General features: G+C 38.7%; 1 long non-coding RNA gene across 1 annotated transcript in view; it reads right to left on the reverse strand.

Annotated features, from left to right (window-relative positions):
* LOC114487917 (uncharacterized) overlaps positions 1-27,361 on the reverse strand; it is a 77,905-nt gene that overhangs the window by 16,642 nt on the left and 33,902 nt on the right. Inside the window, exon 3 of the long non-coding RNA XR_003683482.2 lies at positions 4,765-4,882. This is a non-coding gene — a long non-coding RNA (uncharacterized lncRNA). The remainder of the gene's footprint in view (positions 1-4,764; positions 4,883-27,361) is intronic.

The raw sequence follows: 27,361 nt of genomic DNA on the forward strand, positions 1-27,361 counted from the left end.
AGATTGCTTTTGCTATTTGGGGTCTTTTGTGTTTCCATACAAATTGTGAAATTTTTTTTTCTAGTTCTGTAAAAAATGCTAGTGGTAGTTTGATAGGGATTGCATTGAATCTGTAGATTGCTTTGGGTAGTAGAGTCATTTTCACAATGTTGATTCTTCCAATCCAAGAACATGGTATATTTCTCCACCTATTTGTATCATCTTTAATTTCTTTCATCAGTGTCTTATAGTTTTCTGCATACAAGTCTTTTGTCTCCTTAGGTAGGTTTATTCCTAGATATTTTATTTTTTTTGTTGCAATGGTAAATGGGAGTGTTTTCTTAATTTCACTCTCAGATTTTTCATCATTAGTGTATAAGAATGCCAGAGATTTCTGTGCATTAATTTTGTATCCTGCTACTTTACCAAATTCATTGATTAGCTCTAGTAGTTTCCTGGTAGCCTCCTTAGGATTCTCTATGTATAGTATCATGTCATCTGCAAACAGTGACAGCTTTACTTCTTCTTTTCCTATTTGGATTCCTTTTATTTCTTTTTCTTCTCTGATTGCTGTGGCTAGAACTTCCAAAACTATGTTGAATAAGAGTGGTGAGAGTGGGCAACCTTGTCTTGTTCCTGATCTTAGTGGAAATGGTTTCAGTTTTTCACCATTGAGAACAATTGATATTATTGTTTAACTGAAAATATTGCTTATTTTTTATGGAAGGGAATGATGACCATGAAAGTGGACCAAGATCCCTGAGAGAGGATTCAAGAACAGGGGAATTCTAATGCCGGCGACCAGAACTCAGCCCTAACCAAGTAACAGTCTCTGACCCTGGATTAGGGGCTCTAGAAATATTTTCCTTGTGGGATGGTAATAGAGTTAATATAAACTAGTCATGAGCCACCACATGGAAAACAGGAGGATGAGCGACTACCTTGGGTATTCTAGCCTCGGATGATTTCCCCACTGTATGCAGTGCATATGCATACAGTTGCAGTTGCCATGATGTTACCCTGCAACACATGAGGGTCCCTACAGCTGAGCCCATGCAATCCATAAAATCATGAGAAATTATAACTTGGTGCTGTCTTAAAAGCCACCGTATTATGTAGTGGTTATACCATAGACAATTGAAACAAGGATATTATTTAATTGTACCTTTTAATTTTTTCAATCTCATCCATGATTCTGTAATCCCACTATTACATTTGTCTAATTTTGTGCCTAAAAACCACAGGCAAGAAGGCACTTTTCAGCTATACTATGAGTTTAAATCCTAAACTGCAGGAGTATACCAGAGTTGTTTATACAAGAAAATCTTCACTCTCCAATGAACAGCCTATGCTTTCCGTCATAGAGTTTATATTTGAGCTGCTGCTTCAATTACACCTGTGGAGTTTATTTGTGTAGCCACACATTTAGTTTTGGTTAATTCTTGACTGTAAACTTATTCTGACTTTCTTTTTCTTGCTAAGAAAATTTTTATTTATCAGCATTTTAAGTTTCACTTTCTCCGAACACATAGTACATTACCAGCAGTTACTTAGAAATAAGTAAATCTTTAAAAGTTTGTTGCAGCAAGGTGTGTAAAATACCATTATGAAGTGACTTTATCACATCGTTGGTTCCTATTGACATCATGTAAGCTATTACAGGAAATGCAAAATATTAAAAGAAACTGATTTGGCTGGCATATCTCCTTTCTAAGACAATTAATGGCGGAAACTAATTTTCTTTTGTTAATGCATTGGTACACATGGACAAAAGTACTGCTATTTAGCCTTGTATGAATAGGTATAATGCATTATGATTAACAGATCTCTCATAACTCCCCAAGAGAAAAATAGGTAATTTATTGCAACCAATTGTAATCCAGATTTAACACTTCTACAAAATTACATTCTTTCACATCAGCTCACATAGCATCTAACTTACCAGAGGAAGGAAACAACTATATTTACATTTAAAATGAATTATTTTTAGTGCACTTGTGGGTAGAAGATGTGGTGTGCATCCATTTGAACTTCTCTATTCTGTATTTTTAAGATACTGCCTTTTCTCTATTAGAATTTAGCTAAAGGTACACATAGCTTGCTCCAGAGATTACTCAATTTATTTGTATAATGAGACTGGGTAGAGTCACGTTATCCAATTAAACTAATCACTTACATTCTATCCTGTCTCATAGATCCACCTGTATTAACAGATTAACTTGTTTGCATAGTACATCCATTAAAATACGAGCTCTTGAAGGGCAAGTATCTGTGTATCTTATATGCCTAGGCACCAAATAGGGATTTAATAAATTTTTAATTAATTAAAATGTTTAGTATTGATTGGTAAATTTTAATTCACTGAGAACAATAACTTGAGTGATCTTTAATTGTGCACTAATATTTGTATTGAGTGTATTAAAGTAAAATAGAAACCGGAAGTCTGGCAGTATTAGTGATTATCATTTGTACTACTCTTATGCTAACATACTGAGCAACTGTGTTGTTTATCGCTTTCTGCTAATTATTTATTGACGTACTACCAGCCTTTGTTCTCTGAGATAGTCCACCTTATGTGTTCGAAATCTTGTACACTGTCTGAGCCTTGTCCGCCTGCAAAACAGATGGCTAAGAAATCTCTCTACCTCTTTATGTTCCCTGAAACAACTAACCACAAAGAGGCACTCTGCTCTCCTTTACTCAGAGGTAACACCCATCTCCAACCCACCTCGTGACTCCCATAAGACTCACTGGCCAGCCTTCTTCATGATCACCTTGTTTAGTTGCCTCTGTAAGAGCCCAAGTTTTCTCCTTCCTCGAGGCATGTTACATTAAGAAATATATTTCCTAATGCAATAGCCTGAATAAAATTTTCCCCTTAATTGTGTAATACATTCTGTCTTTCATGTGAGAGATGCCTTGGAAAAGAAATACATGATTAGGATAAAATAAACAAGATAAGTAAAATAAAAATATTTACTACTATATTAACAGATAGAATTCTATTTTAAATTAAACACACACACACACAATGCAGGTATTCGATAACATATCTTAGAGAGAAAAGTGAAATTCAACAAGTTATTGGGTTAAAATAATCTCTGTAATAGAATATTGTTTTCTGTGTTTTTACATAGTTCATTACTGCAATGAGGATGAATACAATAATAACCAGTTATTTAAATGTAGGGAAATACTTTAAACTGCTTGGGTAGTGTTTTCATTTCCTAGTGCTGCTCTAACAAAGTATCACAAAATTAGTGGTTAAAAAACCACAAATTTTCTATCTAACAGTTCTAGACATGAGAAGTCCAAAATGGGTCTTACTGAACTAAAATCAAGGAGTCAGTAGGGGTGTGTTTCTTAATCTGTCTTCTCGCCCTTTCCAACTTCTAGGGGATGCTTCCTCTCCTTGGCTTATGACCCCCTTCTGCCATTTTTTAAATCAGCAACATTGCAGCACTATTTACAGTAGCCAGGACATGGAAGCAACCTAAATGTCCATCAACAGAAGAATGGATAAAGAAGATGTTGTACATATGTACAATGGAATATTACTCAGCCATAAAAAATAACAAAATAATGCCATTTACAGCGACATGGATGGACATAGAGATTGTCATACTGAGTGAAGTATGGCAGACAGAGAAAGACAAATATCATATATTATGGCTTTTATGTGGAATCTTAAAAAATGGTACAAATGAACCTATTTACAAAAAATAAATTGAGTCACTTGTAGAAAACAACCTTATGGTTACCAAGGGGGAAGGGGGGATGGATAAATTGGGAGATTGGGATTGATATATACACACTACTATATATAAAATAAATAACTAATAAGAACCTACTGTATAGCACAGGGAACTCTATTCAATACTCTGTAATGACCTATACGGGAATAGAACCTAAAAAAGAGTGGATATATGTATAAGTGATTCACTTTGCTGTATAGCAGAAACTAACACAACACTGTAAATCAACTATACTCCAATTTTAAAAATTAATTTAAAAAAAGAAAAGAAAAACACTAATTCAAAAATACAATAAAATAAAATCAGCAACAGTGAGTTGAGTTCTTATCACGTCACATCACTCTGACCTCCTCCTCCACTTTCTTTTCTCACTTTAAAAGATCCCTGTGATTATACTGGGCTGAACTATACAATCAAAGATAATATCTCCATCTTAAGGTCAGCTTATGAACAACCTTAATTCCCCTTCATCATACATAACATATTCGCAGGGTGTAGAGATTAGCACTTGAACATCTTCAGGCAGCTATTATTCAGCCAACCACAGATAATATGTTCATGTTTTACCCTAAGTAGAAATAAATTCTTCTGGCAGAAGCAGTCTTAGGAAAATTGTGCTGTAGATGAGGTTTCTCTGCTCGTGTCTGAGATCTTTTTCTTTCCTTTACCCAGGCTTGCTCCTGCCCCATCTGTGCCTTTTGCCCAGCCACTATCTCTTTGCCCCATCATTCCTCTGCACAAACCTGCTCTCAGGAAAGGTTCTAATGAATTCAGTCCTAGGACAGGACTGAAGCCATTAGTCCAATTCATTATAGATCTTCATATTTTTATAGTTTAACAGATGCTAACATGTCTAATTTCAGAGGAAGCATTTTGCTGGTGGAGGTGCATTTCAGAACTGTGAGACTGTGCTGTGTACAAAGCCATCCAATCACAAGGATTGTGCTCCTGTTAAAGTTCCACTAGGAAAGAGAGATTTCAATTTTGGAACTCAGTAACAGCATAACAAATGATTGTCTTAGCTGCTTACCTTAATCTAGTCCCCAAATCTCCACGAGGCACAGAAAACAAAATAAAACAAACTCTTTAAAAATGCACAGGCAATGAAGTCAATCCTCCTCACATAGGTCTTCTTAAAATTAGGTCACCTAGAAAGAAGATAAAAATTATTAACCACAGAAATAAAAGAGAGAACATTATTATGGATCCTAAATATCAAAAAGATAATAAACGAGTACTATGAACTAAATGATATTTTATTAAATTCAACAACCTAAATGAAATAAATTTTAGAAAGATACAAGTTTTCAAGCTCATTGATGAGGAAATAAAGAAATATGAGTAGCCAAATGTCTACTAAATAATGAATTCATAATTGTAAACAGTCCCATACAGAAAATTTCCAGACCAGAGAGGTTTCTTGGTGAACGTTCCCAAGAAAGAAGAAAGAATACCAATAATACATAAAACCTTTCAAAAAAAAGTAGACTCTTTCCTACTCATTTTAAGAGAGTAGCATTATCCTGATATCAAAGCATTGAGGCATTACAAGAAAAAAAAGAAAACAACTATAGACAGTATCTTTCAAGAATGTAGATGCAAAATTCCATAATGAAATGTTAGCAAATCGTATCTATTACTAGTATAGATGATGATGATGCCGAAATGATGGATATCCACATGTAAAATAATGAAATTGGACCCTTATCTCACAACATATACAAAAATTAACTTAAAATTGATTAAATATCTAAATGCAATGGATAAAACTATAAAACTCTCAGAAGAAAGCAAAGGACTAAATCTGCATAACATCAGATTTAGCAATAGATTCTTAGACACAATGCTAAAGCATAAACAACAAAGAAGAAACAGACAAATTAGACTTCATCAAAATTTAAAACTTTTGTGCTTCAAAGGACATGATCCAACAAATGAAATGCCAACCAATAATAAAAAATACTTGCAAATCATTATATATCTAATGAGGAATTTATTTCTTGACTATATAAAGAACTCTTGCAAATGCAAATCAAAATTACAATGAGGTATGACATCACAACCACTAAGATGGCTATAATCAAAAAGAGATACAGATTTTGGTGAGGATGTGGAGAAATCAGAACTGTCATACACTGTTGGTCAGAATAGAAAATGGTGCAGCCATTTTGAAAAAGAGTCTGGCCATTTTTCAAATTGCAAACATGGAATTAAATATGATCCAGCAATTCCACTTCTAGCAATATACCTAGAGTAATGAAAACATATGTCCACACAAGAACTTGTGCATTAATATTTATAGCAGCATTATTATTCATGATAGCCAAAAAGGTGGAATAATCCAAATGTCCATCAATTGATTAATGAACAAACAAAATGTGGTATATTAATACCATGGAACATTCTTTGCATATATGGATGAATCCTGAAATCACGCTTGGTGAAAGAAGCCAGTCACAAAACATGAAAATTTTATAATTTATATAAAATATTCAGAATAGGCAAATCTATAGAAACAAAAAGTAGAGTGGTTGCTTAGGTATGGGAAGATAGAAGGATAGGAGAGTAACAGCTAAAGGTTGCAGGTTTCTTTTTGAGATGACAGAAATGTAGAATTGATGTGGTGATTGTTGCACACTTCTGTGACTATAAAAAAAATTGACCTGTATACTTTAAAACAGATGATTTGTTTGATATGTGAATTATATCTAAATAAAGCTGGTGACTGCATGCTTTCCCAGCTGCTGTCTGAGGATCCAGCTTATAATCAGCCTGCAATTTAAAGCTGACTGGGATCCTGCCTGGAGCCCAAAAGAGCCAGTGGGCACTTCCTCAACTGTCTCCCTCTTGCTTGCTCCAACAATAAGACCAAGTCTCCAGCTTCTCCCTAGAAAGAGCTTGTCCACACATCTAGCACCCTAAGTATAATGGCTGCCAGCTGAGCAACTGTCACCAAGCTCTTGGTTCTGACAGGGCTCAGCACTGATGTGTCCCCTGAGACCACATGAAAAAAAAGGCAATTCTAGTTGGATGTAAAAGTGGTCCCAGCAAGTATACCTGCTGGATCAGCACAGATTAAGTGGGCAAAAATACCCAGCACCTAGGTTTCTCCGATAGGGGCTATACTGCATAGCTAACCTCCTGACTTTGCCAGCTGTTACCTGAAGATTGGACTTTAAATTAGCCTGCACTGGGGAGTTGAAGGGGAAGGCAATTATTAATCTTTCGGGAGCCAGAAGAGGCATATGGGCAATGTACCACTGGAACACCTATGGGTTCTGGCACACTCTCAATTATTGGGAGCCTCTAAAAACAAAGATAGCTGCTTTCAAAATCACCAAGGTTTGAGAGGCAACCAGGAGTTTGGGCCAGGCTGATTGACAAGGTTCATCTCATACAGGAGGCCAGTCTGTCAATACTGAGAGAGGTAACTCTTTGATCTAATGCAGATAAACCAACCCAAAGAGTCAAGGAATATGAATAAACATGGGGAATATGTTCCAAAGAAAAGAACAAGATAAATCTTTGGAAACTGACAATAATGAAGTGGAGATGTGATTTACCTGATAGAGAATTTAAAACAATGGTCATAAAGATGCTTGCTAAGGTCAGGATAGCAAGGCATGAACAAAGTGAGAATACACCAGTCAGAATGGCCATCATCAAAAAAATCTACAAACAATAAATGCTGGAGAGGGAGTGGAGAAAAGGGAACACTCTTGCACTGTTGATGGGAATGTAAATTGATACAGCCACTGTGGAGAACAGTATGGAGGTTCCTTAAAAAGCTAAAATAGAGGGCTTCCCTGGTGGCGCAGTGGTTGGGAGTCCACCTGCCGATGCAGGGGACGTGGGTTCGTGCCCCGGTCCGGGAAGATCCTGCGTGCCGTGGAGCGGCTGGGCCCATGGGCCATGGCCGCTGGGCCTGCGTGTCCAGAGCCTGTGCTCCACAGAGGAAGGGGCCACAGCGGTGACAGGCCTGCATACAGCAAAAAAAATGCTAAAATAGAATTACCATATGACCCAGCAATCCCACTACTGGTCATATACCCAGAGAAAACCATAACTCAAAAAGACACATGCACCCCAATGTTCACTGCAGCACTATTTACAATAGCCAGGTCATGGAAGCAACCTAGATGCCCATTGACAGACGTATGGTTAAAGAAGTTGTGGTACATATATATAATGGAATATTACTCAGCCATAAAAAGGAACAAAATTGGGTCATTTGTAGAGACATGGGTGGACCTAGAGACTGTCATACAGAGTGAAGTAAGTCAGAAAAACAAATAGCATACATTAACGTATATATGTGGAATCTAGAAAAATGGTACAGATGAACCTGTTTGCAAGGCAGAAATAGAAACACCTGTTTGCAAGGCAGAAATAGAGACACAGACGTAGAGAACAAATGTATGGACACCAAGGGGGGAAAGGGGGGGTGGGATGAATTGGGAGATTGAGATTAACATATATACACTACCTAATATGTATAAAATAGAGAGCAAATAAAAACCTGCTGTACAGTACAGGGAACTCTACTTCACTTCACTGTACAGTAGAAACTAACACAACATTGTAAAACAACTATACACCAATTTTTTTAAAAAGTCCCAAGTAGAAGTTATAGAGTTGAAAAATAAAATTAAAAATTCAATAGAGATATTCAACAGTAGACTAGAACAGCGGAAGAAAGGATCAGTGAACTCGAATACAGCACAGTAGTAATCATGTAATCAGAGAAGGAAGGAAGGAAGGAAGGAAGGAAGGGAGGGAGGAAGGAAGGAACGAAGGACAGTGAAGATAGTTTAATGGACTTAGGGGACCCCATCAAATGGACCAATATACATATTATAGGTGTCCCAAAAAGAGAAGAGAAAGAGATAGGAACAGAAAGCTTTTTCAAAGAAATAATGGCTGAAAACTTCCTTAACCTGGGGAAAGAAACAGACATCAGATCCAGGAAGTCCAAAAAGTATCAAGAAGAATCCAAAGAAACCCACACCAAGACTGCTCTCTTCATTTGTCTTGTTTTGTCTTTTATTATGCATGAATTATTTTAGGTGACCTTTTATTTTTGTTTTTATTTCAATTCACATCAAATGTATCTTTGAGGTATTTATGGAATAGATTTTTGGATGATAGATGAGAGACAGAGAGAGAGATTTCCTCGGTAAAGAATACAGATCTCCTAATAGGTTTCATTATTTAGAGTCTTTTTCACTATGTACTTTTGGTCTAATATTCTAAAATGGAATGTTACCCACACATTTTCTAACAGAACAGGAAATTGTTCTTACTTGTTTGAAAATTTTACCTTGACTGTTTTGTCCTACATGACAGCTTTAAAATAATGTTGCTTTCAGACTTTAAAATAATGTTGCTTTCAGACTTTAAAATAATGTTGCTTTCAGACTGTATTACCTGTAACTGCCCTTCTGGGATCTACTTTTCTGAGCACAGCACTTGTGTTAGTACCTTCAGGCTACATATGTATCAAGAAGTAAATGGCTGCACTTTTAGTGGGCTGTTCATGGCAACTAATTAGAGTCAGAGATAAATAGGGAAATGGAAGGCTGCCCATTTATTTACATTACTCTGATCATTTTGCTTTCTGGCCATTTCTATGTATCTTTCAATATGTGGATGCAGGAGATTGTGACAAGTCACTTAATAATTAGGAGATACCCATGAAATGAATGTGGTTCTGCTGTGGTTGTCTTCAGGCACTTGCTCTTTTCTTTTCTCCTCCACAGCTTACTGAAGGTGCATCTTAACCAAGAGAGATTCGGCTTCCTGGATGGACATTTCTTTTTGTCAGCGGAGATTAAAGCTAACCAATCCAAACAGCTGCCATGAATATCTGGTGATATCCTTCAGGTGCCGTTTTTATTTTTAATCTGTTGCTTCTACTGTTATCAGTATAACTAATCATTGCCTTATTTTGTTGGAATTATTATTTCATCAGTGGAAATCTAGGAAGGGGGGAAAATGCCTGAAATATATCAGATAGTATCCTAATACAGCAGGTTGCACTATAAAAAAACTATAAAAATTATACAGATAAAGAATATAAAACTTATACATAATAATGATCCTGGTAGTCACTGAACTGCATGAAATTCAGTTGCATCATCGTAAATTATATAAATTATATAAATGCATATTTTAGTACATCTTAAAATTGCTTAACAATGTTAAATATATATAGCAAAAATGGACTAATACTGACAATACAGCCAAAACTCTCATGGCTCTGTAATTTGCATTTGACTATTCCAAAATAGTTTTTTTACTTTTTAAGACAAATTAGAACCTACTGAATAGAACAGGGAACTCTACTCAACACTCTGGAATGCCCTATATGGGAAAAGAATCTTAAAAAAGAGTGGATATATGTATATGTATAACTGATTCACTTTGCTGTACACCTAAAATTAACACAATATTGTAAATCAACTACACTCCACAAATTTTTTTTTTTTAAAGAGAAAGTACCGTGTAAAGGTTAGGTCTCCACAAAATGTATTTCAAAGGGATTACTTTCCTCCAGTTTGAACCATAGTTTCAGGACACAGTAAGTAATAAGGAAGCTTTGTGGTTTGGGGTTTTTTTTCACACACACACACTGTATTTTATTTTTACAAGAGATAAATAAACTGACACCAAGCATTGTAAATGGATGACCACAACAAAAGCAACAATGTTTGCAATTACCAAACACGAAACACACTCATACTATGTCATAATATTGACATTCAGTCCAGTAATCCTCCACTGTAACAGGAAGCTTTGTTTTTAACAAGTGGTTAGCTCCCATCAAAATTGCCATTCTTTTGAGAAAAAAAAAATGTGTATTTGCACACAGGGAGATGATAATGTGCAATAATTTCCTCCACATAGCCTTAGCTCTGTTATTGTAAGCCTGAAATTATTGTTCAGAAGTATAATAAGCCAATCATTTTATCAAGCATGGTGGGAAATTTAAATCATAAGTCTTCCCAGATTTTGCCAGTGTGGACAACTTAGATATATATTTCTCCATATAGCTCCTCACAAGATCCTTGGCCCATCCTGAGAGAAGCTGCATGAAACTGTTTATGAATTTCATAACAAACATCTATTAATATGGTGCCATAATATGAAACTGAACATTCAGACCTCACTAGCTGTTCCAGTTATTATGATTGTGAAATTTAGGGGCCTAAGCAACCATTTATTATGCTCACAAATTTGGTTGTAAGACATTCAGTCAGAGCCCTGTGGAGGTGGCTCTCCTCTCTGCTCTGTGATGTCTGGGGTCTCAGCTGGAAGACGCAAAGGCTGGAAAACAGGGCTTCCGAAGGCTCACTTACACATACATCTGGCAGTTAATGCAGGCTGTTGGCCAAGACCTTAGCTGGTGCTGTCAATCAGAACTCATGTAAGTCCCCCTATGTGGCCTGGTTTCTGCACAACATTGTGGTGGGTCCACGGGAAAACATCCAAAGACTGGGAGGAACCAGGTGGAAGTTATGTAACCAACTGTGACCTAGCCTCTAGTTCCTGAATTCTGTCATTTTCTCCTTGTCGAGGCAGCCACAGCTCTAATTTCAAGGGGAGGGGAATCTGAAGCCACCTCTTGATGGCGGGGGGCAAGGTTCTGGAAAAAGATATGGGACAAGAAATACTCTGTGATCATTTTTGGAAACTGTAATCTGCCACTTTAACCATGAAAGAAATATCAAAATAGTGTGAGTGTACATAAATTAAACACTACTAGATTGTTGTGGGGTTTTTTTAATTGAAACTTTCAGCCCCTTTAAGGGGCATATATTTGATTTCCTTGACTTCCACTGGGCTCCTATTACTGGTAATTTTCTACATATAATAGTTGCTGCATGGGTTTGTTTAGAATAGTCAGAATAGTTCTTAACATTGTGACTGGAAGTGTCTTAGATTTACCATGTCTTTTCATAAAAACACTGCTAAATTGTTACAGGAAGATGAAAGAAAAAAATTGTTATTCACTTTGACATCTTAAGATTATTATTCTAGAACTCAAGTATTAAATTATATTGAGAAAGGATTGTCTGCAAGGAGGATAACAAGGGCTTGCACACATTGAATAATTCACAGTGAGAACAAAACACAGAACACCAAGCATATAATGGCACAGTTGATCTCACACCACATCTGAGTTCAAGGTTTGCCCAGGGAATTTAAAATGGAGTCTGACCAGAATCAGAGGACAGATTTTGGCCATGCAAGAAGAAATGAACATGGTGATGATGAGAATGTAAATTATAAGTGTGAAAACCCTAAAAACCTATTTAAAATCATTCCTGTTTGAAGACTGAAAAGAACAATGTAATTCAAATTATAATTAATTTAGTAAATTACAAATATGTATACTGAATTTATTTTTGATATATCCAGAATAAATTTCATCCTATATATTACTGAATATTACTCCAAATCATTAAGTTAATTTGGGGAGAAAAAAAGAAAACACAAAAACTCTGTATTCTAACTCTTCCAAATATGATTGATATATTACCCTACTCTGGGCCAATACAAAGGCCATGTACTATAAACCACAATCTAATAAGTTATTTATTGTACTTCATTTTCTATAAAGACAGTTTTTTATAAACACGTGCAAAAAAATGTACAAAATAGCAAGTGCTATAGGTAAATGTAAATAAATTCTCAATGAAACTATTTAACCATACGGTACTCAGTTTGGTTATGGAATTACTGAGTGTTTGCTCTTCTTTCTCTGGTTTCCTAAGGGGAAAGATTAGATGATTGGTTTTAGATCTTTCTTCTTTTCCAATATATGCATTTAATGCTATAAATTTCCTTCTAAGCACTGCTTTTCCTGTACCCCACAAATTTTGATGTTTTTAAAAATTTTTTCGTGAGTTTAAAAAGTTTAAATTTTTTCTTGAGACTTTGTCTCAACCTATGTGTTATTTAGAAGTGTGCTGTGTTCATTAACGAGGAGGCCATTAGACCAAGGTGGCTCTAATGCCTTGGTAGCCACATAAGCCACAGTCAATGCACTAGAATCTGAGAAAATGAAACTTAAGAACAATCATAAACAGCCAACCAGGCATTCCCAAATAAAGAAATGTCTTACGCTACAGCCAATCAAAAATTTCCTTGCTTTGTTTCCTTGTCTTCTCTATAAAAATCTCTCCTCTAGTTCTGTGGGTGGAGGGCTCCTAACAACTTTGGGCTTGACACTGCCCAATTGGAATCAAAGTATGCTCAAATAAACACTTGGAAATTTTAATGTGCCTCAGTTTATCTTTTAAGAGTTGTTTAATTTCCAAATATTGTTGGGGGGTTGGTTAATAGCTACCTTTCTATTATTGATTTCTAGAGTAATTCCATTGTGGTTTAAAAATACACTAAGTATGATTTTTTTTTTGTTCATTTAAATTTGTTAAGTGTGTTTCATGGTCCAGAATATGGACTATTTTGGTGAATGTTCTATGCAAGCTTGGGGAAAATGTATATTCTCTTACTATTGGACAGAGTATTCTAGAAATGTTCATTAGATCAAGTTGATTTGAGAATACTGTTCAGGTCATCTATATCTTTACACATTTTCAGCCTTACTGATATATCAATTACTGACAGGTGTTAAAATAACCAACAATAAAATATAATGGTCCATTTCTCCCTTCAGTTCTATCAGTTTTTGCCTTATGAATTTTGGGGTTCTTCTGTTGTTTGCATACACATTTTGCATTGTAATGTGTTCCTGGAGGATTTACCCCTTTGTCCTTATATAGTGGCCATCCTTAATCCTGATGATCTCCTTGTTTTGAAGTCTGCTTTGTCTGAAATTAATACAGTTACTCCAGCTTTCTTTTGATTAGTATTACCATGGTATATATTTCTCAATCCTTTCACATGAAACCTATCTGTCTTTATATTTAAAATGACTTTCTTTTAGAAAACATTGTTGGGTCTTATTATCCACTCTGAAAATCTTTGTCTTTTAATTGTTATTTAAACCATTTAGATTTAAAAGTTATTGACACAGCTAGATTAATAGCTACCATGTTTGTAACTGCTTTCTATTTATTGCATTTGTCTTTTTGTTATATCTCCCTTTCTCTTCTTTTTTTAAAATTTTTACTTTATATTGGAGTATAGTTGATTTACAATGTTGTATTAATTTCAGCAAAGTGATTCAGTTATCCATATACATACACCTATTTTTTTTCAAATTTTTTTCCCATTTAGGTTATTACAGAATATTGAGTAGAGTTTCCTGTGATATACAGTAGGTCCTTGTTGATTACCTATTTTAAATATAGTAGTGTGTATATATTAATCCCAAAATTGTTTTTTTCTTTTTTCTCCTTATTTACTGCCTTTCATTGTTTTAACTGAGCATTTTTTAATGATTCCATTTTATCTTCTGTTAGCATATCAATTATATTTATTTTTAAAATATTTTATTGGCTTCCCTAGTTTAAAATATACATTTTTAATTAGTATAATTCCACCTTGAACTACAACTATACACCTTCACATTTCACTTAATAACAAAATATTCCCAATTTCTCCTTCCTGTCCCTTGTGATATTGCTGATATTCATTTTACTTCTCCATATACTAATTACTTTGTTGTTATTATTGCTTTAAACAGTGAGCTATTCTTACCTTCATGTATTTTTTCTCTTTAGGTAAATCTTTCCTTTCTTTACGTAAATCCAGGTTTCTGACCTATATATTTCCCTCCTGCCTGAAGAATTTTAACATTTCTGGTGGGCCATATCTGTCACCAGTGATTTCCCTCAGTTTTTGTTTATCTGAGAAAGTATTTTTCCTTCATTTTCCAAAGATAATTTTGCTGGCTATAGAATTCAAGTTTAGTGCTTTCTCCTTCGACACTTTATTTTTTTTTTCCTTCGACACTTTAAATATTTCATGTCTCTCTCCTTTTCTTCCATGTGTCCTGATGAGAAACATTTGTTTTCTATATTTCTATAGGAAATATTGTTTTCTTTTTTTTCCCCTTCTCTGGCTTCTTTCAAGATTTTGTCTTTAATTTTCGGCAGTTTGAATGTAATATGAGTAGGTGTTTGTGTGTGTGTGTGTGTGTGTGTGTGTGTGTGTGTGTGTGTGTGTGTGTGTGTGTGTGTGTGTGTGTGTGTGTGTGTATGTATTCTTATCCTATTGGTGTTCTCTGAGTTTCCTGGGTTTGTGATTTTCTGTCTTTAATTTGGGAAGTTCTTAGCCATTTTTATTTCAAATATATCTTATGCTCTGTTCTCTTCTCCACTTTTGATATTCCAGTTACATTTATGCTATACCTTTCTATAGTGTCCCACAGTTTTTGGATATTCTGTTCTTATTTTTGGTTTTGTTTTAGTTTTCCATTTCCTTTTCTCTTTGAATTTCATTGTAGGAAGTTTCTATTGACCTAAATTGATTCTTTTCTCAGCTGTTTCAAGTTTCCTGATGAATTCATTGAAGGCATTCTTCATTTCTGTGTTTCTTTTTCTAGCATTTCCTTTTGATTCCTTCTTTAAGTTTGCATCTTTCTGTCAACATTACACATCTGTTCTTGTATGCTACTTTTACTATTGTAGCCCTTAACACATTAACTACGTTATTTTAAATTATCTGTTTGACAATGCCTGCATCTATGTCATATCTGAGTCTGATTCTGATGATTGCTGTGTCTCTTTAGGGAGTACTTTTTCCTGGCTGTTGCATGCCTTGTGATTTTTTTTTTTTGGAAGCCAGACATGGTGCTATCAGCTAATAGAAACTGAGGTAAATAAACCTCTCATTTGAAGATTTATATTAATCTGGCTAGCAGTTGAGCTGTGTTTAACACTTGTTGTAGCTTATAGTTACCAAAGACTTCAAATTCCTTCAGTATGCTTGTGTCTCCTCTCTCAACTTCAGGTCCGCTTTATAATTCATGTCTGAGAGCCTGTGTCTTGCGGCTCTTTCAGCTGTAATCCACTGTTAATCTCCTGGAGAGCTAACGGTGTGATGGTAAGTTGGGGAGCAGGGTGGGGGGTCTTGTATAGTTGTCCAACTGAGCCTCAGTCTTTCAGTGAGCCTGTGTCTCAGGACTGGGACCTCACAAAGTATTTGTCCAGTTGTATAGCTCCCACACCATCTCCCCCTATTGCCCACTCCGGTCCCTGATTCCCAGTTGGTTTTCGTGAAGTCCCAACCCCTGCTGACTATGTTACCCCCCTTTGTTGAGATCTGAAGTCTGGAGAGGAGGAATCCTTTTCCCTAAGCAGGGATAAGGCTCTGTAAAGTCCTTTTCCCCAGAGCAGGCTTTGTTACAGAGAGGACCGAGGGCATAGTTCACAGCGGTTCCTCTTCCCCACTCCTTACTCCCTGATGAAGCCCTAAGGGGACCATTCTCAGATCTTCACAGGAAAACCTGGTGGGGTTCCTGGGGGAAAAGTCCATGGGAGTGTGGGAGCCCACCGAAACTGTGGCATTGTGGAGTTTCTCTCTGTCATGCTGGTCCACGCTCAGCCTCCAACAGTTCATCAAAATCACCATTTAAGGGCTTCCCTGAGGAAAACCTGGTGGGGTTCCTGGGGGAAAAGTCCATGGGAGTGTGGGAGCCCACCGAAACTGTGGCATTGTGGAGTTTCTCTCTGTCATGCTGGTCCACGCTCAGCCTCCAACAGTTCATCAAAATCACCATTTAAGTGTTGCTGCCAGTTTATGGTGCCAGCATCTGCTGCTCTTGGCGGATCTCAGCTCTCTCTCTCGGGATGTGCCTGTCCCCCCAAATTTCAGGGGAGTTTTCCCTGATATCTCAGTTCTCTGATGGGACCAATGAAAGTCTTAATATTCAGTTTGTTCAGCTTTTTCTGTTGTACTGTGAAAGCTTAACTGGGAATTTTCCTCAACTTATTTTTAGCTATTTACATTATCCAACTTCTCCAAATCTCCAGAGTCAAGAGCCTAGGTCATCTTTACAGTTTTATGGTCCTTTAAAAATAAGCTATACTAGGAAAACCTCCACCTCAAAGACAAAATGAGTGACAGGATATCAAACTTAACCAGTTTGGGAAATACTACACTTTTTTTAAAAAAATCAATAACAAAAAGCAGAGAGAATGTAAATTAAATTTTGTGGCTATGATAAGCTTCTAAGAAGACTTAACTATTAATTGACACTGCTGAAAATGCATAGTTCTAATAAGGGATGGAGTATAAAATAACAAATACAATAAAACAAATATAACATTCTTTATAATTTTAGATCACTTAAGTCATTTATTATCTTAACTGATAGAAAACTATCACTAGTTGCCTATATAATGAAAATTAAGGAAAGCAACTATTCGTGGGCTTTTCTGATAAAGTAAAATGAATGGGAAAACTATTGTATTTGGTGCGTGGTGACTTTTTCCCAAGGAAATTATCATTCTTATTCACTCAAGCTGTTCTATAATGAAGTTCTCTAGGGCATAGTTTCTTTATCTGAATCTAGAAGTGGCTGGTTAAATCTCTATCTCCCATAGCCAGTTAAGTTAAAGATAACCAATGCTCTCTAGTAATTAAGATATTCTCTAATATAAAATGAGCCATTAATAAAAACCAATTAATGTGTCACAACAGATTTACAGGTTTGATTGGAAGGCTTTCCTTCATTATGGAAATCTGTCATTAATTTATTCATTCTCATCCTATTCATTAAAGTTTCATGGCATTTTTTTAGTTAATATTTTCACCATATGATCCACAGAAAGTATATTTTCTACTTTCATAAAATGGATTGAGAAAATAACCTTTACTTACTTAAGTCTGAATATCTGTTTTTAGAACTAGCTTTCTATCAGGACTCTGAAAGTGCTGTCACTGTCTCTAGTCCTAACAATTTATTAGTGTAATTTATTGTAATACTATGGGTGGCCTCGCAAAACATTTGCATGTTAGTTGTTACGAAATGAGAATACTTAGAAAACAGTAATGAAGACAGCATTAAGGATAAAGTTATATTTTCAGGCCAGCAAGACAATTTAAAAATTAATTTTACTGGCAGGTACCGAAAGTGGTAGAAACTACTGGACTCTGAAATTTGAAATATCTTAGTGGAACTTTAAAGAGCACGGTTTTCTGAGTGTTCCCTGTCTTTCTTCCCAGAAGATTTAAACTTACTGACATTTTTGTTATTGACCTATTTTGCATATATGCCTTCCATCCCCACATTTTTCTTCTCTCTTTTTATTTTATTTTTGTCTTGTGTACAGTCACCAGGAATGTTATTATCTATTTTGATCAGGAAGTATGTAGTCTCTCTATGGCAAGTTTATTATGCTGTTTATCATACTACTGGTATGAAAAAGTACAAATTACTATGACACACATTATTGTTAATGTAACAATCAAGATAATATTTTAAAGGAAATGCTGATTTAAATAGTAAACAATGACTTTGGAAATATGTAAACATAACAAAAGTTCAAAACAATAGCCTTATGTTTTTGTTTTTCACGCTGAAGGGGGGCTTGGCTTCCAGTGTATCTTCCTGTACATTTTTAGATAAGTAACATCAGCATGAACACAACTCCAAATGATTAAGTGAAACATTGTTTTAAACATTCTTGTTGTAAAAACAGAAAAGGGATTGACTAAGCATGTTAATGCAACAACATACAGAGCAAATCGGTTTCACAGTTTGAATAAATACTGAAAAGTATATATATCACAAAGGATGGCATCTCTGCATGTCTAAGTGGAACACTTATTTATAAATAACTGAATGTTTTATTGTGGTGATTCATATTTTGAATTCCTGATCAGATAGCAGACAGTCGCCCAGAGTCACCCTTATGTCACTGGTAAAGCCCATTAACAATTCCTGGGAAATAAAAACAGAATCTAATAAAATAAAGTCTAAGCTTTCTTTTTTTCTCCTTTGTGCTTAGTCTAGTTTCACTTGCTCATAGGGTGCCACATGCAGTGGCCCTGCACCTGGCGCTTAGGACCAGAGTTCCTAGTATGAAATGGCTGCACCCCACACTTCAACTAGGAGGACCACGTACAAAGATGCTGCACCCAACACTTTGATCCAGAGTGCTGTGAGCAGCACATCTGTACCGGACCCGCAAGAACTCCGTCCCCCTCCCCACTGACAAGAGCCGTAGAAAGTAACCCTCACCCCAAAGGCCTTTCGGGGAGTGCTACCTACCTAGGCTTCATTCTCACAGGTCAGAAAAGGCTACCCCGGGAAAGGAAAGAAGCCATCTGCAGCCTTGCCCCTCCTCAAACGAGAAACCAGCTTAGGTGTTTCCTGGGGTGGGCTGAGTTTTGCCCCATCTGGATGCATAACTAAATAGTTAGACCTCCATAAGAAAAGTTGAAAGGAAAGGATAATAATACTTTTGAATGGAATTCAGAATGCAAAGGAGCCTTCCAAGAATGAAAGAATTACTTCATGCCCCTGCCCTTGCCCTCCCAGATTTAGCTAAACTCTTTGATCTTCACATGCATGAAAGAAGGGGAATCGCCCTTGGGGTATTAGCTCAAAAACCAGGGCCCCTTACTGGGGCGGTTGTTTATTTCTCTAAATAATTAGATCAAACAGGTAGGGGGTGGCCTCCTTGCCTGTGGGCAGTAGCAGCTACTCCCCCTGCTAAAAGAGCCTGAAAAGTTAACATCTGGTCAGCCAGTCCCTACATGGACCCCACACAGGGTTTAGGCTTTAGTACGTTCTAAGGGAAGAGAATGGCTATCCCCCCAAGGGCAATTCAATTTCAGGCTATGTTTTTAGACAACACAATGGCTACTATAAAAACCTAATGCTAAATCCTGCCACCCTGCTACACAGAGAAATGGGGCCCCCGGAGCATGATTGTATAGAAACCATACACACACGATCTATTCCAGTTGCCCAAACCTAGGACGAGAGCCTCTCCCAAACACCAAAGAGGAAGGTTCACGGACAGGAGCAGTTTTATGAGACAGGGAAAAGGGCTGGTGGGATAAGCAGTAACCTCCCAGACCCAAGTCACAGAAGCAAGAAGCCTCCCCCCAGGGACTTCTGCCCAACAGCCTCAGCCAATAGCCTTCACCCGAGCCTTAGAGCTCAGGACAGGGAAGATCTTAAATGTTTACACAGACTCTGGTGTGCATATGCTGTCCTAGAGGTTCACGCGGCTATCTGGAAGGAAAGAGGGGTGCTAACTGTGGAGAACAAACACGCGCAACACGGCTAAGCATACTGAAGCCCTCAGAAGCAGTGCAGCTTCCAAAAAAGGTGGCAGCAATTCATTGTAAAGGTCGCCAAAAGGGGGGTGCAGAGGTAATAAAGAGAAACAACAAGGTGGACGCAACCGCCAAAAGGGCTGGCCCTAGAACCAGGAACTCGGTAACTACCCCATGAACCTTGAAGGCCAGAACCCTGCAATCACTCCCCAATCTATACAAAGGAAGCCTATACAAAGACAGAGCCTGAAAATTGGGCTTCAGTAGAGATTTAGGAAGCCATGGGTGACTAGTTAATGAACATGGACAATACTTCTCTTCCCAAACTGCAGCTTGTCCAGCCATCAGGGAGGCTCATCAAGGAACTCACTAAGGAAGGAAAACCCTATATAATTGGTCAGCTGAGGTCATGGCAACTCCTGGCATGAAAAGTATAATCAGTTGGATAGTTGAGAGATGCTCCATCTGCACAATGAACCACCGCAACACCAGACCCTCCAGGGGTCCCCAGATAAGGTCCATTTAAACCAGAGGGATATATCCTGGGGAAGACTGGCAGACTGATTTCACTGTCATGCAGAGTATGACAGTGAAATCGGGTAATTTCAGGCGTCTCTTGGTGCTAGTGGACACATTTTCTGGGTGGACAGAAGCATTTCCTGCTATAACTGAAATGGCAGCTGAAGTGGCTAAGGCATTACTAAAAGAAACCACCCCCAGGTTTGGGCTCCCAGGATCCCCACAAAGCGATAACAGTCCAGCATTTGTGTCTCAAGTGGTAAGGGAGATAATGAGTGAGTGCCCCGGGCATAAAATGGAACTTGCACTCAGCCTGGAGACCCCAATCATTGGGGAAGGTAGAGAGGTCCAATCAGACCTTGAAATGGGCCTTAGCTGAGCTGTGTCAGAAAACTCAAGACAACTGGATTAAGTTAGTTCTGATTGCCCTGCTCTGCATGCGGTTAGCCCCAAGGGATAAGTTAAAGTGAAGTGCCTTTGAACTCCTGTATGGTAGGCCCACTCCCCAAACCTGAGCAAAGGGACATCTTAACCCGTTTGAAATGGAACAACTCAAGTCGCCCTCCAGGTAGGAGAAATCACGGAAGCCCTCACTGCATATGGTAACCAGGTCTGCCCACACCCATCGACCTGGCCCTGAGCCCCTCCAGCCAGGAGGCTGGGTGCACCTAACAACCTGGAAAACCCACAGCCCGCAGGCCCCGCTCCCTCCTAAGTGGGGCGGACCCCACTCAGTGATCCTAACCACCCGTTCCGCTCTGAAGTCGCAGGGGTCACTCCATGGGTGCTTCACACTTGGGGGAAGAGGCCCCCCACCCCCGAGCCCCAACCTCCGGTGAGACAACTTGGGGCCAACAGTCCCCATGACTGCGCCCTCTGACCTGAAGCTTCTCTTCTGAAAAACAACCAGAGTGTGACCAGGGCCCACTCAGACCACATCAGGGCCCACTCGCCTACAGGCCGAAGACCTAGAGACCTGCATTTTCAGGAAAAGTTTGACACGTGACCACTATTGTCTTGTTGATATTTGGGCCATGCATCCTAAATTGTCCCGGGTCCTCTGTCTCCAAAAGTTAGACAAATAACTGGTGGCTGCTCAGGGAGATGAAGAGTCAGGGCTGAGTCCTGGTGACAACCAGACACCCCTAAAGGCGGCAGGGAGAAGTTCTGCACCTCCACTCAGGGTTACAACGATGCCTGAAATCAGCAAGAAGCAGTCACAGAAGACGGACCTGCGCCCTCAGTGCCCCTCAGGAATGAAGAGCAGGACAAAAGGCAGAGAAAGGACGCGTCACCAGCCTCACCCATGAACAATTCCCAGGAAATAAAAACAGAAAGTGGGCAATAAAATCAAGTCAAACCTTTTTCTTTCTCCTTTGTGCTTTGTCTACTTTCCGTTGCTCAGAGGGTGCCGCGTGCAGAGGCCTCACACCCGGCCCTTCGGACCAGAGTTCCGGGCGCAAAATGGTAGCCCCGTCACCTCAGCTCCACGGGTACCTGCAGAAGCACTAGAGAGACACCACGATTCAAGATGGCGGCGGCCAGAGCAACTAAGCCCGCGCGCCACAGCTACTGAGCCTGCGCACGGAAAGCCCGCGAGACACAGCTACTGAGCCTGCGCACGGAAAGCCCGCGAGACACAGCTACTGAGCCTGCGCACGGATAAGCCCGCGAGGCATAGCTACTGAGCCTGCGCACGGAAAGCCCGCGAGCCACAGCTACTGAGCCTGCGCGCCTAGAGCCCGTGCTCCGCAAAAAGAGAAGTCACCGCAATGAGAAGCCCGCGCACCGCAACGAAGACCCAACGCAGCCAAAAATAAATAAATAAATTTATTTATTTTTTTAAAAAAAGATGGCGGCGGCAGGCCGTGTCCAGAGAGGCTGCACCCCATGAGAACTCCCCCCACCATGAGATTCTTATAAAGCAGCACCTCCGCAGCCTGAAGGGGCAGGGGGCCGCTCTAGAGCCGAGCTGGCACCTCTCCATTCTCTGATCAAAGAATAAAACTTTGCTTCAGAACAAAATTCGGTCTTGTTCTATTGGCTCAAACGCTACGAGGCCGAAGGAGCGACTCGGGAGGGTCGGTAATCCTTTCACAACTGTTATGTCAGCCTGTCCAGCTCAAATGTCAGCGAAGTACAAGCTCCTCATGACTCCTACAGAAGCAGGATTTGATTGCCTTCCGGATATAAGAGCAGCTTGCGCTGAATTGTGATTTAAGTGATGTAAGTATTTTCTTGTACACAGTATAATTTGTCATTGTAACGAACCTAAACAGTATGATTAAATAAAGAGCCATATCTATGTTTTAAATTTATTTGCAACTATAGTCTTCAAATGCATGCTGTTGCTTTAAGTCACTCTCGAAGATTTCTGAGTACCTTATGGTTTAGATCTTAGAAAATCTGCCTTGACCAGCACAGATTCTTATAGAATAACTCTAACAAAAACCCCAGTGAGGCCCATTTTGTAAAAAAAGGCGTTGATTCAGTTAAGCAGTAAGATATCCCCGGAGGATTTCCTCTAAAACCCTCAGAGGTGGTTTCTGTTTGTTCTACATTATAATCACCGTATAGTTAGAACCTGTCACCACATCTCCCATCAATGGATATATCCATGGACCCTACAGTGCATTTCCTACACTAAGTTCAATACCTGTGAACTAAATTTCTCTTTTATAATGTGTTGTTATTTTATTAATTGCCCAACACTCTTCTATCATATGCAAATTATAAAATAATTTGAACTTTACAAATAAAATCATTATGTACACCATTTTCTGCTTATTTCAATCCATTTTGCATCTTGTAATTTGAATTTGCTTTATTTCCTTCTACGTAACCTATTTGAGATAGATTGTAACTTAGACTAGAGAAGGTACATCCTGTGGAATTGGCAGCATGCAGCCTGTTTTTCTGCTAGGATTAAGTTCCTCATGGTCACTCCCAGCTCCCTGAGATGTTGCCCCTCCTCCAGTCACTTCCTATGTTGTATCAGACACCACAGACACAGGACCATTGGGCATAGCAGACACTTACTGAAGACTTGAGATAAAAGAGGGCAGGATAGTGCATTATGAATGAGAATTTGATCCAAACATTAGACATCATGATCTTTGACCTTGATCATGGGAATTTATCATTGGTCATTTTTTCCTCTGTCACCATTTTAATTGCCCTCTTTCAGCATCTCTCTGATTTCATGTTTATAATAGAACTGTATTGAACAGGTCTTTACAAATATAACTGGATAACTACACTAAAATGTATTTTCTCTGCCATTTTTATGTCATACTACATTCTCCCTCCAATCAACATTTTGGAATAAACAATTTTTTAAATAAAATTAAATGCTTTATCTGTGTAATTAGTTTGCTGCATAGTTTCAGTTCAGGAGTATAAATATGAAATGATTATATTTTCTCCGATATCTCCTTTCCTAACTCTTCTGTGTTAGATTCCCTGTCTCGGTTCCTTAGTACATCATGCATATTCTGTACCAACTTTAGCTGTTAAACCTTGGTGGTTAAATCTTTGTCTCATGTCTGCTCCCTGGCCAAGCAAACCACACTTGTGGCTTGTGGCTTGAGGGTTTCCTCGCCTACCCACACTTCCTCCCCCAGACTCTGCCACCTGGGCAGGGGACAGGATGGAGCGGGGGGCGCTCATCTGAGCCAGACCGAAGTTGGAGGGAGCTTGGGAGGAGATCCTGCTCGCACTCAGGTTCTCTGATGTCCCTGGGGCTCTTCTGATGTGATGGTCTCCAAATGTATGCACTTCGCTCACATGCATCAATAAAAACTACATTTCTTTCTGAATAAGTCTATAATTATTTCAATCTATGACAGGTAGGTCACTGTTTGCAGAAGTTAAACCATTGAGAGTAGGCTATGGCTGCTAAACATCAAGTGAAGGCAGTGCTGTGCTCCAGAGAAAACCACTTTCCTAGTGTCTAGTGCAATGTGTTCCTGTGCCTTTCGAAAGGCAATTCATACAGGTGGAATTCTTTTTTTTTTTTTTTTTTTTTTGCGGTACGCGGGCCCCTCACTGTTGTGGCCTCTCCCGTTGCGGAGCACAGGCTCCGGACGCGCAGGCTCAGCGGCCGTGGCTCACAGGCCCAGCCGCTCCGCGGCACGTGGGATCTTCCCGGACCGGGGCACGAACCCGCGTCCCCTGCATCGGCAGGCGGACTCTCAACCACTGCGCCACCAGGGAAGCCCCAGGTGGAATTCTTGATGGAGCTTATACAATATAAGGTCATTCTAAAAGAACAATGTATAGAACAAATAGAACACCAGTAAATGCCTTTAAGATTGTGGGTTCTCTTGCTGTGATGTTAATTCATGTATTTAATGGATAAACTCCTACTCTTATAGTTGAGAAATTTCAATTAAAAGGAAAATCCAAATGAAGAATTTTAGGCGACATCTGCAATGTCTCATAAGATTACAAAAGGGAACCTAATAAACATGTTGATTTGCATGTCACATTGTTTTTCTTAACACAAGGCAATTTATGCCTTCAAGTAGTTTGATACAATAGTAAAGAATACCACCACAAAATTAAATGATAACTGATGAACAGTTAGCCGAAGACCCTTGTAGGAACAGAGCTTACAATACAATTATGCAACTCTACTTTCTGAAATACAAAGGAAAAAAGAGTAATTGAATTGCTATACAAATTTGCCTCTGTAACTCATTTGACAAGAATCATACACTTATAGGCAGATCTAAAAAATTTCTCTTTGCACAGAGACAGTTTGCTATTGATACATGAGAAATTGTGGGTCAAGTCTTTAGAGTGGCCTTGACCGGGAGAGGCACCAGGGTACCTGTGCATTTGATTCGTGGTTTGACTGGTGTGGCAGTCTCAGAACACCCACAAGAGACTAGGTCTCCCACACTGAAGGAGAAAGGCTGAGAATGAAGGGGAAGCAGAAGGATGAGGAAATCAAACCAATTATGTTGGGGAAGATGGAAAAAAGGATTGGCTGAAGCCTGAGCAGCCAGCTTGGACCATAAAATAACCTGGAGCAGACAAGTCATTGGTTAGGATAACAGAACAGAAAGATAGCAGGAGAGCCTGGGACCTTCTGTCTCTGTGAAGCTGTGACATCGTATCCAGACTGACTCGCTATTGGATTTCTTGTATATGAGAGAATGTCTTGTAAGCCATGGTTTTGGGGCTTTTCTGTGGTACCCAGTCCAACCTAATACAAACCAATACATCCAAATTTTAATTTAGAACTTATGAGCATGACAATCGGAACATTAGAACACACCAGATAGTCTGCTTCTGTCGTCATGAAGTTTTCCATATAATGGAAAACATAGACAATTTAGTAAATAATAATGATAGAATGTGAAAGTGTTATAATAAGGGAATTCTCTTGGAATTGTGAGTACATAAAGCAGGAGTGTTAAAACCAAAGATGAGCAAAGGTCTCCCAGAGGAAAACATGATGAGTTTATAAGTTACTGTGTTTAAGAACTCAGAGAGGGCTTCCCTGGTGGCGCAGTGGTTAAGAATCCGCCTGCCAAAACAGGGGACATGGGTTTGAGCCCTGGTCTGTCATGATCCCACATGCCGTGGGGCAACTAAGTCCGTGCGCCACAGCTACTGAGCCTGCGCTCTAGAGCCTGCGAGCCACAACTAATGAGCCCACGTGCCTAGAGCCCGTGCTCCGCAACAAGAGAAGCCACCGCAATGAGAAGCCCGCGCACATCCCCAGTCGCGGCAACTAGAGAAAGCCCGAGCGCAGCAACGGAGACCCAATGCAGCCAAAAATAAATAAATAAATTTATTTTAAAAAAAGAACCAAGAGAATACAGCCTTGATAATTCATATTTAATGCTGATATTCACATATGAGGACAATGTTTATGACCAACCACATGTAGGAAAAGCAGTTTTTTCCTATCCCTTGTGATGGATTTGTGTTGATCTGTCCATCTCCATCCTACACTCTTTTTCCAGATTCTTCTTTTACCTGTAGTTATACTTGTGACTGCATACGATCATGAATCAGAATGTGGATCACTGTCCTTCCAAGGTGGTCTTGAAGAGAAATGCTCTAAACAAAACTGCAGAGCTACAATGTTATAGACCACGGCAACTGTGACATGCTTCTTGCTGGGGATCCTTCTAAGGTGCCCTGCAGTTAATCTTGTTGAGCAAATATAGACAAATGTGCTTCTCAAATGTAAGACTCCTTTATAGCCCCTGTGTATTATTTAGCTTAGAGCCAGTATTGATCAAAAGCACGTTTCAAGGAAGGGTAAATATGCTTCCGGAAAAATCCCCTTAAAGAAGTATACTGCTAGAAAAAATAGTGTTAAGAAGTCTTTTCAGAACAAAGTACTACACCCCTAAACTTATTTTAGGAAGAAAATTCTATTTGAGCTACTTGAGATAATCTAGCCCTGTTCCTAGAACAATGTGCAATGGTAAAATAGCACAATTTCCTAATGGGCCATCGGATGTTTTAGGTTGTACATATAATTAATCATTTTATTTTTGCCCTATAATGATACAATCAATGGAGAACAAACTCCTCTGGGTTTGAAACATTAGGAGGCACTGTTAGTCTGAGAAAACAGCCTGCTCTACTTCCGAGCAGCACGGGACAGCAGAAGTCCTGAGTAGTCACTCGTTCTCAACATTAACTGAGCTACTGAGACAGGAGGTGTAGTTATTTTTCCTGCTTATGCTTTTAATTTTACATTTGAAGACAACAGAAACAATCGGGTGGAAAATTTTACCTCTGTATAAAAGATAGAAATCCAGGTCCCTAAAACCAATGACTGTCAATCAGAACACAGACATTGGGTGATCTGATGAATAATTTAAGACTGATTTGTTAACTGGGCAGAAGTGAAGTTAGCCGTGCAGGGAGACACATTG

This window comes from Physeter macrocephalus, chromosome 15 (genome assembly GCF_002837175.3).
Source record: "Physeter macrocephalus isolate SW-GA chromosome 15, ASM283717v5, whole genome shotgun sequence".
Lineage (NCBI taxonomy): Eukaryota > Metazoa > Chordata > Mammalia > Artiodactyla > Physeteridae > Physeter > Physeter macrocephalus.